This window comes from Lithobates pipiens, unplaced genomic scaffold (genome assembly GCF_037356315.1).
Source record: "Lithobates pipiens isolate NorthernLeopardFrog02 unplaced genomic scaffold, aLitPip1_a1.2 Scaffold_23, whole genome shotgun sequence".
In the NCBI taxonomy this organism is placed as follows: domain Eukaryota; kingdom Metazoa; phylum Chordata; class Amphibia; order Anura; family Ranidae; genus Lithobates; species Lithobates pipiens.
In genome coordinates this window covers 273,000,945-273,017,541 of record NW_027507785.1, presented here as the reverse complement: position 1 = coordinate 273,017,541, position 16,597 = coordinate 273,000,945, and the positions used below count along the sequence as shown (strand labels likewise).

At 41.7% G+C, this 16,597-nt stretch overlaps 1 protein-coding gene across 4 annotated transcripts in view; it reads right to left on the bottom strand.

The window, feature by feature from the left end:
• COP1 (COP1 E3 ubiquitin ligase) overlaps positions 1 to 16,597 on the bottom strand; it is a 287,714-nt gene that overhangs the window by 73,975 nt on the left and 197,142 nt on the right. The gene's annotated exons all lie outside the window — the stretch shown is intronic.

Below are 16,597 nucleotides of genomic sequence, written 5' to 3'. Positions count from 1 at the left end.
TATGTCTGATGAGCTGGTCCGGAATAGCCGCGTCTTTATGTAGCCTATTACTGCCTGTCATCTTCTGACAATAAGAAAGTTTTGACAGCTTCAGCTTGAAGGAAATAACCAGTAAGGTGATTTTGTTTTTTCTCTACATTTAAAGCTCAGCTCTATCCTGCTGATAAAGATCAGGGCATGGAAAATAGTTCTGGTAAACGCCAAGATAATGAAATTTTGCCTATATAAAAGGAGGCATGTGTATTCTTACTTGGATCTTTGTGTCCTTTGTGTATTTTTTTTTTTACAGATCTGTGCAGCGATCCAGTGTGACAGTTTGTCTCTGTGCAGGAGCTTTCTGTACTAAAGATCAGTTACGGCTGTTCTCTATCCTTGTCCAGGGTGACTGGTTTGGTCTCCGCCCCCTCCTCTAGTTCTCTGCAGGTAGCCTGTGGTGGGCGGGACTTCTGATCACTCTCCAATCACTGTGCGAATCGCAAAAATAATCTCCAGCACATCATTGCCATTACTAATTTTACAAGAACTTCTCCTTGTATTGCCTTGGTGAACCAGGCGTATGCAGGGGGCTTGTTAAAGCAGCTGATAAAACCAGATACCCGCTCCCCAAAAAAATTATTAAACAAATGTCAAATGTTAAAGGGGGTGGGGGGGAGTGGTGGCAGCAAACAAGTGGAACATCCCCTTCTGGGTGAAGTTGAAAGCGCTTGTAAATCAGCTTTAAAAAAAAAAAAAAGAAATACCAAAAAAAAGTCCCCTGCAAAACAGCATAATGTACTAGTAAATGCATCGCAGACTAGCAAATTATGAAAGGAAAAAACAAGGAGGGGGAGGTGCCAACCTGAGAGTAGTATTAAAATGCTGACATGAATAAGATCAGATTAAAAACACTTACAAGATGGTAGAAGATGCATGCTCCTCAAAGTAAAGTGCAGTCCTGGCAATCCACATGGCTCTGTGGGTCCCACCGCTGTTCTGGATAGCTGGAAAGGATTGAGCAGCTGGCTGGAATGGATCACATTGTTTATCCAGAACAGCGGTGGGACCAACAGAGCCATGTGGATTGCCAGGACTGCACTTTACTTTGAGGAGCATGCATCTTCTATCATCTTGTGTTTTTAATCTTGTCCTATTAAAGTCATCATTTTAATACTACACTCAGGTTGGCGCCTCCCCCTCCCTGTTTTTTCCTTACATGTCTTGCAGAGTTCTGGATACACTCTGAAGGATGGCTGCCTTCCTTTTTAACCCTTAATACCCCTTTCTATGGAAACATCCCCATCCAGCAGGTGCACCAGCAGCAGGGATGACCGCGGGCCTGGAGAGGATTGTCAGAAAAGGGCCATTCAAAAGCGTTGGGGACTTTCACAAGAAGTGGACTGAGGCTGGAGTCAGTGCATCAAGAGCCACCACTCACAGACGGATCCTGGACATTGGCTTCAAATGATGTATTCCTCTTGTCAAGCCAACAAAACGTCAGAAGCATCTTACCTGGTCTAAAAGAAAAACAGACCTGGTCTGAGAGCAAATTTTGCATCTCATTTGGAAACCAAGGACCCAGAGTATGGAGGAAGAATGGAAAGTCACACACTGCAAGGTGCTTGAAGTCCAGTGTGAAGTTTCCACAGTCTGTGTTGATTTGGTGAGTCATGTCATCTGCTGGTGTCGGTCCACTGGGCATCATTAAGTCCAGGGTCAACTCAGCCATCTACCAGGAGATTTTGGAGCCCTTCATGCTTCCACCCGCAAACAAGCTCTATGGCGATGCCAACTTCATTTTCCAGCAGGACTTGGCACCTGCCCACACTGCCAAAAGCATCAAAACCTATTCCAGTGTTCATGGGATTACTGTGCTTGATTGGCCAGCAAACTCGCCTGGCCTGACCCACAGAGAATCTATGGGGCATTGCCTAGAGAAAGCTGAGACATGAGACTGAACAATGCAGAAGAGTTGAAGGCTGCTATTGAAGCATCCTGGTCTTCCATAACACCTCAGCAGTGCCACAGTCTGATAGCTTTCATGTCACGCTGCATTGAGGCAGTAATTGCTGCAAAAGGGGCCAAACCAAGTACTGAGTACATATGCATGCTTATACTTTTCAGTGATCCTGTTCTATGTACAATCCTTGTATTATTGATTGCATATAATAATCTAATTTGCTGAGATTGTGGATTTAGGGTTTTCATGAGCTGTAAGCCATAATCATCACAATTGTGACAAATCACAGCTTGAACTATCTTGCTTTGCATGTAATGAGTCTCTCATATATTAGTTTCACCTGTATCAGTGAGATTTAACTTTTGCACGATATTCAAATTTTTCTGTATCACCTGTACAGTCAAAAGAGCCATGATTACAGTTTCTCTAGCACAAATTTTTACCTTCTCCACAGGTGCCTCTATTCTGCCACCGCCCCCTCTATCATGTCATCACGCCCACTGCTACGCCTCACCAGCATTCCAGCTCTCATTCCCTGTTCCATCCCTACCATCCAGCTGGCTAAGGAGCCTACATAGTGGGGGATGACCACCCACAGCACGAGCGATTGACTCCCCACACACTGGACTTGGAATATTGATGTGTTTTAATACAAATCACAAAATGGGAGTGTATTTTAACGTTTTTATTCAATAAATTAGTTAACAGTCTACATTCTATCTTCTAGGTTTGCAGGAGACATGTATGGCACCCATGATCTGCTGTTCGCTGGTGCAAAGCTCCTGCAGCAAAAAATTATAAATGCACATTTTTCTACTTGCAAAAAGATGTACATATATTTAAGTAAACTCATCCTTTAATTAAGAATTGGAATGTAAAATTACAATCTAATTTAGGAGATACCACTTACACCATAAATAAAATATAAGATAAGTTCCCTGTACTGTTACTGGCTACACATCATAATTCAGTAGAATACTTTTCATTATTTACTTTAGCAGTATTTGGAATAGGAAACGGGCATGCCTGATATGAGCTGAAAGCTTGCTTAATTTTCGATTTTAGTCTGCTGCTGATGCCACTTGCCTGTAATTTTGAAAAAACGATAAAGCTTTATTCAAGTGTTGACACAAACTCCATTTAGTCATTTGACAGCTACAGACAACCCTTGATGATATAACACTTTAAAACCAGTACACAGAACAAGCCAAAATGTCCTCAATGTTGAGTGCATACATGAACAATCGCTACTCAACAATCCAGATACATATTGCTCCTTCCCATCACAGAGCTGGAAAGCAGCAATAAAATGGAAAGATTAAAGCAGACAAGCTGAGCCTTTCAGCAGACAATGTCTAACCTCTTGCACTGACAAAGCCATTACTAGGGAGCAGAAGAATGTGAAGAAAGTGCAGGATGAACTTACATCATATGCATGTGTTTACATTAAAGCCACAAGATCAAAAGGGATCACAAACAGAATTCAACTAAACACTTTAAAAGCACTTTAGGAATATAGCTTGACCTCAGACCTTCAGAAATTGCCTGCATAGGTACATATTCAGAAAATCGCTTCAGATGACCCAATCTCCTTGTAACCTTAATGCCCCCTATGGATACGTGCAGGGAAACGAAGCCTCTTGGCCATGATTTTCACACATGTGTAGGCCAGGCACTCAATCGCTTGCTATAGCTTTAGGCATAGTTTCTTATCTAGCTAAAATTAGGTGCTCAATTATTCATTGATTGTTAAAACATGCCGTGCACACCCGCATCTCCCTACACACATTCATTCAGGAAATCTTTATTTCACATTCATTCTACACTTCCCAACAACCAATGAATAAGATCAATGACATCCATAAGCCTTGATAGGGAATGCCAGGTAACAGCAAGGATACATTAACTAATTATTGCTGCCCCTGTGCCATACGTCACACTTGAAGTCTAATGAATAGGAAGAAAATGCCATCTGGGTTGTAAAAACAGAAATAAATCATACTATTGGGTTACATACTGTATTACCTTCATTCAGTCACCAATAAAAACCTGGAGCTAGTTTTTCACAAGTTTTGCTCGTTGATTATCCTGCTTTCCTGGCCTGCTTGCTCGGATAAGGATCTAGTATGAATTTTGGAGGGGAGTTCACAATCATTTTTTTGCCATGAGGTTCCCCTCAAAAATCTATACCAGACCCACATAATCCCTGCTGGTTTTTTTATTTTTTGCAACAAAAAAAAAAGTAGTCTGAAAATGTTGAAATTACATTTTTTTTTAAAAAAATCTGAAATTTGTATAAATAAGTAATTTTTCTCCTTCACTGATATGTACTGATAGGCTGCACTAATGGGCATTGATGAGATGGCACTAATAAGCCGCACTGATAGGCAGCAATGATGAACAGTGATAGGTGGCACTGAAAGACAGCACTGACTAGCATCACTGATGTGCACAGATTGACATCACAGATGGTCACTGACTGGCATCACTGCTGGGCACTGCAATGATAATCAGGGCACTGATCATCAGTGCCCCAAGTACCTATACAGGTCTCCCCTGCGAGGTGATGCCACTGATCGGCTCTCCTCACACTCCGTCAGTGTGTTTACATGTGATCGGCTGTGAATAGACACAGCCGATCACATGGGTAGAGAGCTACGTCATCGGCTCTTTTTTAGAGATCGGGGTTGCGTGTCCTTGGGACAAGGTGCGCCCCCCCATGCGGGTGTGCAAGAATGGCGAGACTGGGGCATTGTCCCAGAAAGAGGGGATACCGCTCGCCGTCATTTTACTATACGGTGGACAGGAGGTGGTTAAAGTCTCAACTTAAAGCACAATGGCACTTGTTTGGGAAAGTTTGTATGCCAAGGAGCTTTTGTAGGTGCCATTCTGCATTTAGTGCTTCTCAACTGCAGGATTAGGACAAAAGAGAAACACTGATCTACTGAATGAAACTTTCAATGCTGTTCTAAGCTCAGAGATCTCCTCACCAGTTGGAGTGAAGGGACCTCGCCTCAGTGTACCATTCAGAGGTGTAAGAGCATTATCTCTTAGCCCTGGGTCTGTGACCAAGACTGGGTGCATGGTCACAGACCCGGTGGGTGGGACTAAACATGTCAGGAGAAACATGTCAGGGGGACGTGGCTGGAGAAACGCTAGCTGAAGCCACATTCATCTACATACTAATGCACTTGGTTGGTAAACGGTGCATTTTCTTCTCTTTGATACTGATCTATTGAAGACTTGATGATCATACCTAGGTGTAGCTTATGTGAATGAGGCAGGCGTGGACGCATGAACCAACCAAAATAAGGTTTTATTCAGGTTTCATAAAGCCTCCCTTAGGTAAAGGCACATGTCAACCTCATAGGGGTTAACAAACCCTAAGTTACTTTGGTTCAACTATAAGCAGTGCACATATTTGCTCAGATGTTCAATAGCTACATGCCGGGAGTTTGAAGGTCATACCTGTGCGGGTTTCCTCAGGGTACTCTGGTTTCATCCCACTCTCCAACGACATGCTGGTAGGTAATTGGCTCCTGTCTAAATGGGCCCCAGTATGCGCATGTATGAATGTGAATTAGGGACCTTAGATTGTAAGCTCCTTGAGGGCAGGGACTGATGTAAATATACAATTTATATGTAAAGCGCTGCATGCATGGTTGGTGCTATATAAATAACTAATAAATAGCATCTAATAACTACAAGCCCATGATCACCCATCGACTCTAAATGTACCCAACTTACTACTAAACATTAGAAAGTATATTGTTTAAATAGGAAATAATCTAAGAAACTGACTGATCAATTGTTCCTATTTACTGGTTTATATTTGACCACAAGAGTGGACCATAATGTGAGAATGATTCTACCGGCTCATAGTACCAACAATGGGAACAACATGGGAAATTCATGCTTGACCCCAGTGATGTGCCTTAACCCAACCAAGGATGTAGCTGTGTGGAACTAGAAGTGATGCAGAACCAATAATGACTGCAGCTTTTAGTTATTTGCAGGGGTTGCACTAAATTTGCTACCAAGACTGACTGTGTCTGGTATGAATACAAAGCCCAATATACTCCACAGAGTGCACACAACGCCAACTTAAGCTGGGTGTGCTTCCAGGCACATTGGAGAAGCTCAGCAGGAACCCCAGCCTTCCCCAAATAAAAGCATGCCCATCATGATATGAGACAAGCTCCATGGAGTTAGACATTCCCCAAGGCACTGTAAACAAACAAAGCAGAAAGCCTAATACTCAACAAATCTGAATGGACAGCAGCTATAGAAAGCCTAACTTGCTTGGAGGCACAGTAAATACACTTGACATATCAGTTACATTTCAGAGTCCAACGCCCCAAGTTAAGCTAAAGTACAGGCTGCTTCTTCCCCGTTCCTTTATGCTGTTCACTAAACAAACTTTGATCTGAAAATGGATATTATTTGTAAAACACTTCCCGTTGGGCAACTACTATTTTTTTCTTACAGATAAAAGTTAACTACTAATTTACCTTTGTCTATTAAATTTCACATTCCTACCAACTGCTTCCCGTCCCCCATACATGTGTATATATGTCCTCAGACAGTTGTAGCGATGATCAAGATATCATTTTTTTAGTGCTAGGGATTCCTTAAAAAGTAAAACATACACTTACAGGTGGCGCAAGAGGCTCCCCCTGCCACCGCCTTTACCGGGCTTTCCCGTAACATCGGGGAGCCTAGTAGCAATGCGACCAGTCGGATCCGATGCCCAAGGCAGAGTAAAAAGGAACTTATGTTGTTCCTCCCACTCTGACGTCAGAAACTGGAAGCTTTTTACAAGCCACTACCAGTTTGTAAAGCATCTGATCAAACTAATTTTGGTCTAATCAGATTGCTTTGGAGGGTAGAGGAAAGATCTGGGGTCTAAAAAAAGGCAGCTGTATACACCATCCATCATTCAGCCCGTGTGTACCCAGCCCTTTTAAGAGGACAGATGTTTGACCCATTTGTCCCACGTAGTGTCTGCATATCACAGTACACTGGCATTAGTCACCTGTGTTGCTATAACTGAACATGGAATGGACATGAAGGCACAAGGAAGTATCTGTTCTGTGCTGACAAAACTAGATTAGGTATTTTGCATTTCAATTTTGCACATGAAGTACAAACTGTAGAACTGTACTGATCTCCATAAAGGGTGTCCACCAATTCCCATAATCTAACAATGGAGTATATAATGCTGTATATACAGTAGATATATCCCAATATTAAAGCAAATATCAAGGAGATACACTACATAGAATAATAATAAAAAAAAAGTTTAGAATATACACATTACAAAGATCAGCAGGTACTCAGTGCTGCTAGAAAATACAACCATTCTAGTATTTTCTAATCCTACCACATTAACAAATAGCCAAATGTCTTGATACAAAAGTCTCCTGTTAAGCACTTTGGAAACCATAAGTGATATTCAAGCTAGAGCAAAAAATATCCTATTCTGTAGCTGAACAATGCTAATATCTGATATTACATGGCTGTGTGCACTTAGAAATTGGAATTAATGCTAATCTAAGTAGTAATCTGTGCTGAGGGTATTTAGAAGACACTGATGTTCCCATACATAGTTTTAGCAATGAAAAAAAAAAAAAAAAAAAAAAAAAAATTCTAATAAAGCAACAGTAATATACTATTTTAAGGGGAAAATCTTCTATGCTTTCCACATGCTCACACTTTGTTAAGTATCTGTTTCTGAAATTTGGTCGTGTTCATGCGCTGGTTTTTCACATAATTATGGTTAACATTTGGTAGAACTATAAATCCATATTTAAGACACAAAAGAATGCCCTACTCTCATCCTTATTATGGGCAAGATAATTAACCTCTTTGTTGCCAAGACCTAAAATTTATTTAAGGTGGAATTAAACTCATTTTAATTTGAATGAATATCTCCTAAACGTGCACCGCTTAGGAAAGGGGTGCCCAAAATTTTGAAGAGTGAGGGTCGCTTAAGCGTCTTGGTAACTGGTCGTGGGCTACAATGCACGGAGCGGGCAGATGACAGAGCCATGTCCACTCTGCATATGCAGAGCAGACACAGCCCTCTCTTCTCTTTGGGCCCTCCAATCTGATCCACCCAGACGGATCCCCTTCGTTTTTTTTTTTCTTAGCGGATTACATTAGAGGTAGGCAGGTGTAAATGGATACAAGTCTGTTTGCATCTGCAGCTCCATAGAGGTAAATAGAGGCTCCAACTGATCATGTAAAAGAGGCCCAAGTATGCTTTTGCACTGATGCACTGTGGTTTACCCACAACACAGGCTTTGCTGCACTTTGCCATAGACTTCTATTATATCCTGCAGGTGTGGCGCACTTTCTGAAAGCGCATCAAACCTGCAAGTAATAACAGAAGTTTATGGCACAGTGCAGTTTTAAAGCAGCCCAGTAATCACTGCAGAATAGATATGCCCATACAGTGGATATAAAAAGTCTACACACCCCTGATAAAAATGTCAGGTTTCTCTGGTGTAAAAAATAATTTTCAAACTTTTTCCACCTTTAATGTGACCCATAAACTGTAAAATTCAGTTGAATAACAAACTTTTTTTACTTACCTCCACTTAAAATATTTCAAACTAAAATGATATGGTTGTATGCACACGTTTACAACTAATACTTTGTTGAAGCACCTTTTTATTTTATTACAGCACTCAGTCTTTTTGGGTATGAGTCTATCAGCATGGCACATCTTGACTTGGCAATATTTGCCCACTCTTCTTTGCAAAAACACTCCAAATCTGTGAGATTGAGAGAGCATCTCCTGTGCACGACCCTCTTCAGATCACCCCACAGATTTTCAATCGAGTTCAGGTCTGGGCCATTCCAAAACCTTAGCCTTCTTCTGGGGAAGCCATTACTTTGATTTGGATGCACGCTTTTGGTTGTTGTCATGCTGAAAGATTAAGTTTCTCTTCATGTTCAGCTTTCTAGGCATGAAAGGCTGAGTTTAAGGGGAAAAAAATTCAATCCCAGTCTTCCCTGCTGAATCTCTGGCTTTTTTTTTTTTTTTTCCCATCGGCCCAGACGTGACTTCATAACTGTGCGCTCGGGCCTCCAAGAGTCAGAGATTGCCAGGGACCATCTGTCCCTCAGAAATCTCTATAGCCAACTTTCACCGGCGGTGGATTCTTTCTTTGGGTCGCCGATGGCAGGGGCGACCCAGGAGAAGCACCAGAGAGCTGCGGAATTGGGGGGGGGGGGGACGTCCCTTTTCAACTGCCTGTTAGATCAATTAAGCAGCTGAACAGATGCTATTATTGTTCTTACGGTGAAGGGAATCGCCGGCGGAAAAGATTGATATCTGAATGATGCCTGTACTTGCAGGCATCATTCAGATATCACCACTGAAATCCCAGGACGTCAATTTTCTTCTCTTCTTTTCATAAATTTTGGAGGGATGTCCAGTTCTTGGTAATATCACTGTTGTGCCACATTTTCTCCACTTGATGAGGTTTTCACTGTGTTCCATGGTATATCTAGTGCCTTGGAAATTCTTTTGTACCCTTCTCCTGACTGATACCTTTTAACAATGAGATCCCTCTAATGCTTTGGAATCTCTCTGTGCACCATGGCTTTTGCCGTAGGATACGACCAAGAAAATGTCAGGAAAGACCGACAAGATTAGCTGAACTTTATTTGGGGTTAATCAGAGACACTTGATTTAACCGCTTCCCGACCTGCGCACAACAATGTACGTCGGCAGAACGGCACGGACAGGAAAATGGGCATGCAGGTACGTCCCTTTAAAATCAACGCTGTGCCATTGCGTGAGCGCCACCGGTGGGGACCCCCGTGAGTCCGACCGCGGGTCCTGCGGAGAGGGAGAAGCCGAAGTAAACAGCACTTCCCCGTTCTGCCTAGAAACAAATGACAGCGAGCTGTAAATCACAGCCATGCCCCCCAGTTAGAAACACACCCCTAGGACACACTTAATCCCTATACTGACACCTTCTGGGGTTAACCCCTTCACTGCCAGTGTCATTTACACAGGAATCAGTGCATTTGTATAGCACCGATTGCTGTATAAATGACAATGGTACCAAAAACGTGTCAAAAATGTCTGCTGTGTCCGCCATAATGTCGCAGTCACAATAAAAATCACTGATCATCGCCATTACTAGTAAAAAAAAAAAAAAATGCCATAAAACGATCCCCTATTTTGTAAACGCTATAACTTCTGCACCAACCAATCGCTTATTACGTATTATTCTACATGTTTTTTGGTAAAAAAAAAAAATTGCATCGGCCTAAACTGAGGGGGGAAAAAAAAGTTTTTAGATATTTTTTGGGGATATTATAGAGAAAAGTAAAAAATAATGCGTTTTTTTCAAAATTGACGCTCTTTTTTGTTTATAGCGCAAAAAATAGAAACCACAGAGGTGATCAAATACCACCAAAAGAAAGCTCTATTTGTGGGAAAAAAAGGACGTCAATTTTGTTTGGGAGCCATATTGCATGTCCGCGCAATTGTCAGTTAAAGTGACGCAGTGCTGAATCGCAAAAAAGTGCTCTGGTCTTAAGCCAGCAAAATGGTCCGGGGCTTAAGTGGTTAACATGAGTCTGAATTTGCTTAATTCTGAACACAGCTACATCCCCAGTTATAAGAGGTTGTGCACATGTATACAACCATTTTTTTATTTTTTATTGTTTTACACCCCCCCCCCCCCTAAAATAGTTTAGTGTGTTTTTTGAGTTGTACAGTTTATAAGTCACATTAAAAGGTGGAATAAGTTCTGAAATTATTTATCTTTGTCTTATTTTATTAAATCACAGAAACCTGACATTTTAACAGGGGTGTGTAGACTATTTACATCCACTGTGATTTTAGTAATACACTTATCTTCAACAAGTCTTTGATTCAGGCATCGCTGGCTGTTGCTGTCCCAGGCAAAGCGCATTTGGTATCACTGCTTTTGACAGGAGCCGGCACTATACAGGAAGGATCAGTTTATGCGGATCTGCAGCCACTTGCTTTCTCTACTGCCTGCTCCATTTACAACACTGATGCTCTGGGGATAGAGGGTCAGCAACCTGCAATCTGGGTTTGCCAACCCACCCTCCTAGAGGAGGTCGCGGGCTACATCAGAGGGTTCTGCGGGCCACTCGTTGGGCACCTCTGGTTTAGGACAAGTCTGATTATTGGAGGAGAACAGGCTGAGTTCTCAGCATATCTAAGGAACTGATCACAGTGTATTCCTATGCTTAGTGTGGTCAGTTTTAATAGGAAAGCAGAGGGACTTGCAGTAACACCAGGGATTTCACATAAAGGAAGCAATACAATGAGAACAGGATACTTTCTCATAAAAGTACATGGTACAGCAGGCATATATAAGGAATATGAAATGTTGCGTTTACATATTCTTTAATCTGCAATAGTACAGAATATTTAAACATTATAATACTGACCATAATAAAACACTGTACCTTCCTTTTAAGGCTTGGCGTTCATGGCTAGAAATGAAGGACTCAAGCTAACACTCATTTCGAGTCGTAAGGGGTCATGTTGTACAAGTCTCAGGAACAGGCTGTGTGTGGCTGGGGAGCACATGGAAATGATGGTGTGGAGCACAGCGTGTCCTGCCCTTACTTAGTAACCTTCTTCCCTGACAGGCCCTGCTGATGGCTGGAGGTTATAGATGACATTCAGCCAGCTCTGGATAATGGGCATAGACTGAATGCTGGGGGAGGGGGAAGCACGCGCCCTTTCTGTTTTAATTGTATTGTCAGAAGCTTTTGACATAACAGGCGATAAAAATGTCAATGAAAGAGAGCAAGGTTCACTGCAGAGAAGAGAAAGGGGGAAAAAAAACCTACAACTAAAAAGAAAGCTGCCTCAATATAGATAATAACGGCCGATACGTTCCTGGTTGCCAAGCTGATGTTAATCTCCTCCTTTTCACAGAGGGAAGCAGTCAATTCCTACAGCGACTTTCTCTCTAAATGCTACACATTTTATATTACCACGCAAATAGCCTTCACCAAATCATCAGGGTTGTCACCAATCCACATAGTCCCTGCCAGAATCTATACACACACACAACCAAGGAGGCTAGCCTAGTATACCATTTACCCCACAGTGCAGGGAGGCACCATAAGGCTAGCTGGCACCCAGACCAGTCAATGTCTATTCATCTTGTTCATTGCAACGGAATGGCTTACATGCTTTAATACATTTATTTCGGGCTACAAACACCTGCTTCAGTTTGCAAGCAGTGACTATAGCACACCTGACATAGTGGGTGACCTTAAAAGACTTTGGCTGAAAAAGCAACCATTTAAAAGGATAAGTTTACTTTTTAAACACTTAAGGACCAGGCCTCTTTTTCAGACTCTGTTTACATGTTTAAAACCATTTTTGTTTTTTTTTTGCTAGAAAATTACTTAAAACCCCCAAACATTTTATATTGTTTTTTTTTCCTAACACCCTAGAGAATAAAATGGCGGTCATTGCAATACTTTTTTCACACCGTATTTGCGCAGCGGTCTTACAAGTGCACTTTTTTTTGGGGGGAAAAAAAAATCCCTTTTTTTAATAAAAAAATAAGACAACAGTAAAATTAGCCCAATTTTTTTCATATTGTGAAAGAATGTTACGCTGAGTAAATTGATAGCCAACATGTCACGCTTCAAAATTGCGCCCGCTCGTGGAATGGCGTCAAACTTTTAGCCTCAAAAATCTCCATAAGCGACATTTAAAAAATTCTACAGGTTGCATTTTTTTGCGTTACAGAGGAGGAATTATTGCTCTCGCTCTGTGTGGTTTGACTACCATTTTCATATGCGGGCGCTACTCACGTATATGTGCTGGCTTCTGCGCGTGAGCTCGTCGGGACGGGGTGTTTTTAAAAACTTTTTTTAAATTTTTTCTTATTTTAATTTATTTTATTTATTTTTACACAGTTTTTAAAAAAAATTAAAAAAACTGATCACTTTTATTCCTATTACATCCCTTGTAATAGAAAAAGGCATGACAGGCCCTCTTAAATATGAGATCTGGGGTCAAAAAGTCCTCAGATCTTATATTTGAACTTAAATGCAATAAAAAAAATAATGTCATTTAAAAAATGACATTGAAAAAAAATGTGCCTTTAAGAGGTATGGGCGGAAGTGACGTTTTGACGTCACTTCCGCCCTCCTATGGTATAGTGGGGGCCATCTTAGCCTCACTCGTCTCTATACCCAACACAGGAAAGGACCCGATCGCCTCCGCCGCTACCGACGGCTCCGGTGAGAGATGGAGGGTGTGGGAGAGTGGCTTCTCCCACCCCCGCAGAGACCACCATTATCACATACATGACCAGCGCCTGAAGAGATGGATATGGATATAGATGGCATTCTCTTCAAAAAATGGACGTACATGGGCGTGCGCCAGTCGCAAAGTGGTTAAAAATAAATTCCTTTTTTTGGAGGAAAAAAAAAAAACGTGCATTTAATTATTTTGAGCCTGTAAATCATTTCACCAGCGATCAGCAGATTGCTGGTGCTAGGCATGTCTCCTGCAGATCTGTCAGTATATCTGTATACCCATACATCCCATACAGGTAAGCAGATACCCTGGCAGGAAGAATCAATGGACTACCACGGCGAAAAATGGGGCAGCGGGTGCCGCATTGGGAACAGGTTACATGTTCCACCCTAAAAACAGATGGAACATGTAACATGTTCCCAAAAGGTGAACTTATCCTTTAAAGAGAGCTTACTTTGAAAAAGATTTTGAAGCTGAGACAATACTTAGGCTACTTTAACACTGGGGACTGCCGAGCAGCAGACGGGGTTAAAAGTACCCATGTTGCGGCACTTCCAAAGCGATGGCCCATTCATTTTAATAGCCAGGGCGTTTTGGGGGGCAATGTATACAAAGCTCCCAAACCACCCCACAGATGCTGCTCGCATGACTTTTCAGAGCGTCCTGCAAGATCAATGCCCCAGTGGGAAAATCACTCTGACGTGAATCGGAGGCGGTTTTCAGGCGTTTAGAGGCTATTTCTAGCAATAAAATGCCTGAAAACCACCTCAGTGTGAAGCTAGCCTTAAAAGTAGAATTTCAGGTTTACTTGGACTTTAAAGTATATGTAGACCCTCACCTTGTAAAACAACCCATTTGATTTAGAAATTAGAAATGAAGGGCAAAACATTTGTGTATGTATAGATATAAAAAACAAATACATCCCCCCCCCCTTTTTATTTATTTTTTATAAGTGATCACACATCCCTCTGTTCTCAGCTGCATAAAAGATAGGGGAGGAGAAACAGAAGCAGACTGATCTTTCCAGTGAAAGACTGCTCGGGGGGGGGGGGGGGGGGTCAGGGGTGTTGGTCATAGAAGGAGAGCAGGTCGAGTTCCTAGCACAGCCGGAACACTGACCGCCACTGTGTTCTTATGCCTAGCATGGTGAGTTTTTAATAGGAAAGCAGATGGACTGGCAGAACACCAGATATTTCACACAAAGGGAAGAAATACAAAGAACAGCATATTTTTTCATACAAGTACATGGTACAGCAGTCAGGAATATAAAACGTTGGGTTGACGTATTCTTTAAATAGTTTGTCTGAGCCAAACTAAAACTATTACTAAACAGCAACCACTGTGTGTGCCGTACTATACTGTAGTCATATCACCAACCCACACAGCATTTAGTTCCTCCAATTAGCTGAGATAGGAACTGTTACATCATCAGTCCATCATATCTCCAGTTCAGCAAATCAGAGGAAACCTTGTATTTACTGCTAAAAAATACCAGGCTTCTTGAATGGTGCCCTAGTGCGCCACAAAACACTATCAGTGGGTTATATTTTCTCCAGCGTGAGGACTCGGCTTTTCGGCCTCCATGCCTGATCTGCTCATTGAGTTGTTGCCCCAGAGAGTCCCAGGATCCTCAAACCAGGGACTGCCTGGTCTGACATTAACCCCCAGGGCTCCTCCCACAGTGGCAGCATGATATCACCGGACAGACCAGTCCATGAAGAAGGTGAAGGGGAAGAGTTGTGATTTCTGCATTTCTTCAATTAGGATTCCCCCTGACTGAGCACTGTTATCCAGAGTATAAAAACAACCACACCATCTTTTTCCAGAGCAGCTGTATTTCTCCTGCGGTTACCTGAGAGTTTTTCTTTGTATCCTGAGCAATTCTTCCGCCACTTGTGGCTGCAATCTCTTGGTCTAACTGAGCTTGGCTTGGTATCAAAAGAGCCCCTAATTTTCCATTTCTTAATAAGTGGTTAAACAGTACTGACTGGCATATTCAAGGCTTTGGATATCTTCTCATCCATCTTTGTAAAGTTTCATTACCTTGTTACGCAGGTCTTTTGGCTGTTTGTTTTTACTTCCTCATGGCTCAGTGTCTAGCCTGCTTAGTGCATCCATGTGAGATCTAACAAACTCATTGACTATTTATACAGACACCAATTGTGATTTAAAAAGCCACAAATGAGGGAAATTGACCTTTGATTGCCATTTTAACCCGTGTGTGCCACCCTCTGTCTGTACCAATGCCAAATATTCCAGGGTATGTAAACTTTTGATTAGGGTGATTTGGGTAGTTTGTGTCATTATGATTTAAAGAGAGTAAACACAGTTGATTGATGATAAATGGCTTCAGCCAAACACTAACCATGAATTTTTTGTGTTATTCATATTCTCTGAAAAACTACCAAGAAATCAAATTCTGCCAGGGTATGTACATGAGAACAAATGTATATGCTGGTTTACAATAGCATTCTGGTGAGTACATAGTGGTGGAGGAAGAGCATTGGAGTCACTTTGTGTATTCTTATTGTTACAGCGGGATTATTTTCAGAGGATTTTTTGTTTCCTTCAATTGTCACTGGAAATTCTCTCACTTTATCGACTTACTATGGACACCATTTTGTGCATGATTGATTATTTTTGTTTATATTTATTTATATTTTACTCTTTTTCTTCACTTATTTTTAATCATACGATTATCACTAAATGTTTATAAACGCTCCACTTTTTTGAATTTCATTAGCATATTAGGTTGGTCACCTATAGTGTCAGTAGCTCCACCGCCTGAACGCTTGCTGATTCCATTACGATCATGCACTGAGAAGCTTTTATAAAAGGACCACATTAAGACATTTTTTTCTTCCAGAAACTTTTTTCTTTTTTGCTACACTGGGCAGATGCCTTTAAATGAGCAAGTTAGAACAGGCATGTTCTAGAAAAGAAAAGACCCAAAGGCAGTCGCACCTTCATACACTGGCCACATTCTGCCCGATATAAAAGGCAACTTAACATTTTTATAAAAATAAAAGTTTTACTTAGGCTGGCCATACATGGGTCAGTTTTTTCAATCAGCCACCGGGTCGAAGGAAAAAAGCGGACCCAATTACCCCATCCACACATTCAAGGTGGATGGGGGGAATTCTTCCATTATTCTGAGAGTGGGAAGACTCCCCTGCTTTCAGAATACACTGATCAGCACTGCAGCCTATTGCCTGCAGCGCTGATCGAGCAGCTTTTATCTGCTATGGTGGTTGACCAGGAGACCATTCTTAGATTGGCTTCTGATCAATGGCAGAAGGTCACACACATGGATCAAAATGTGTCCAGTCCCTGCTGAACCGGCTGTATGTCGATCCACATATGGACAGCTTTAC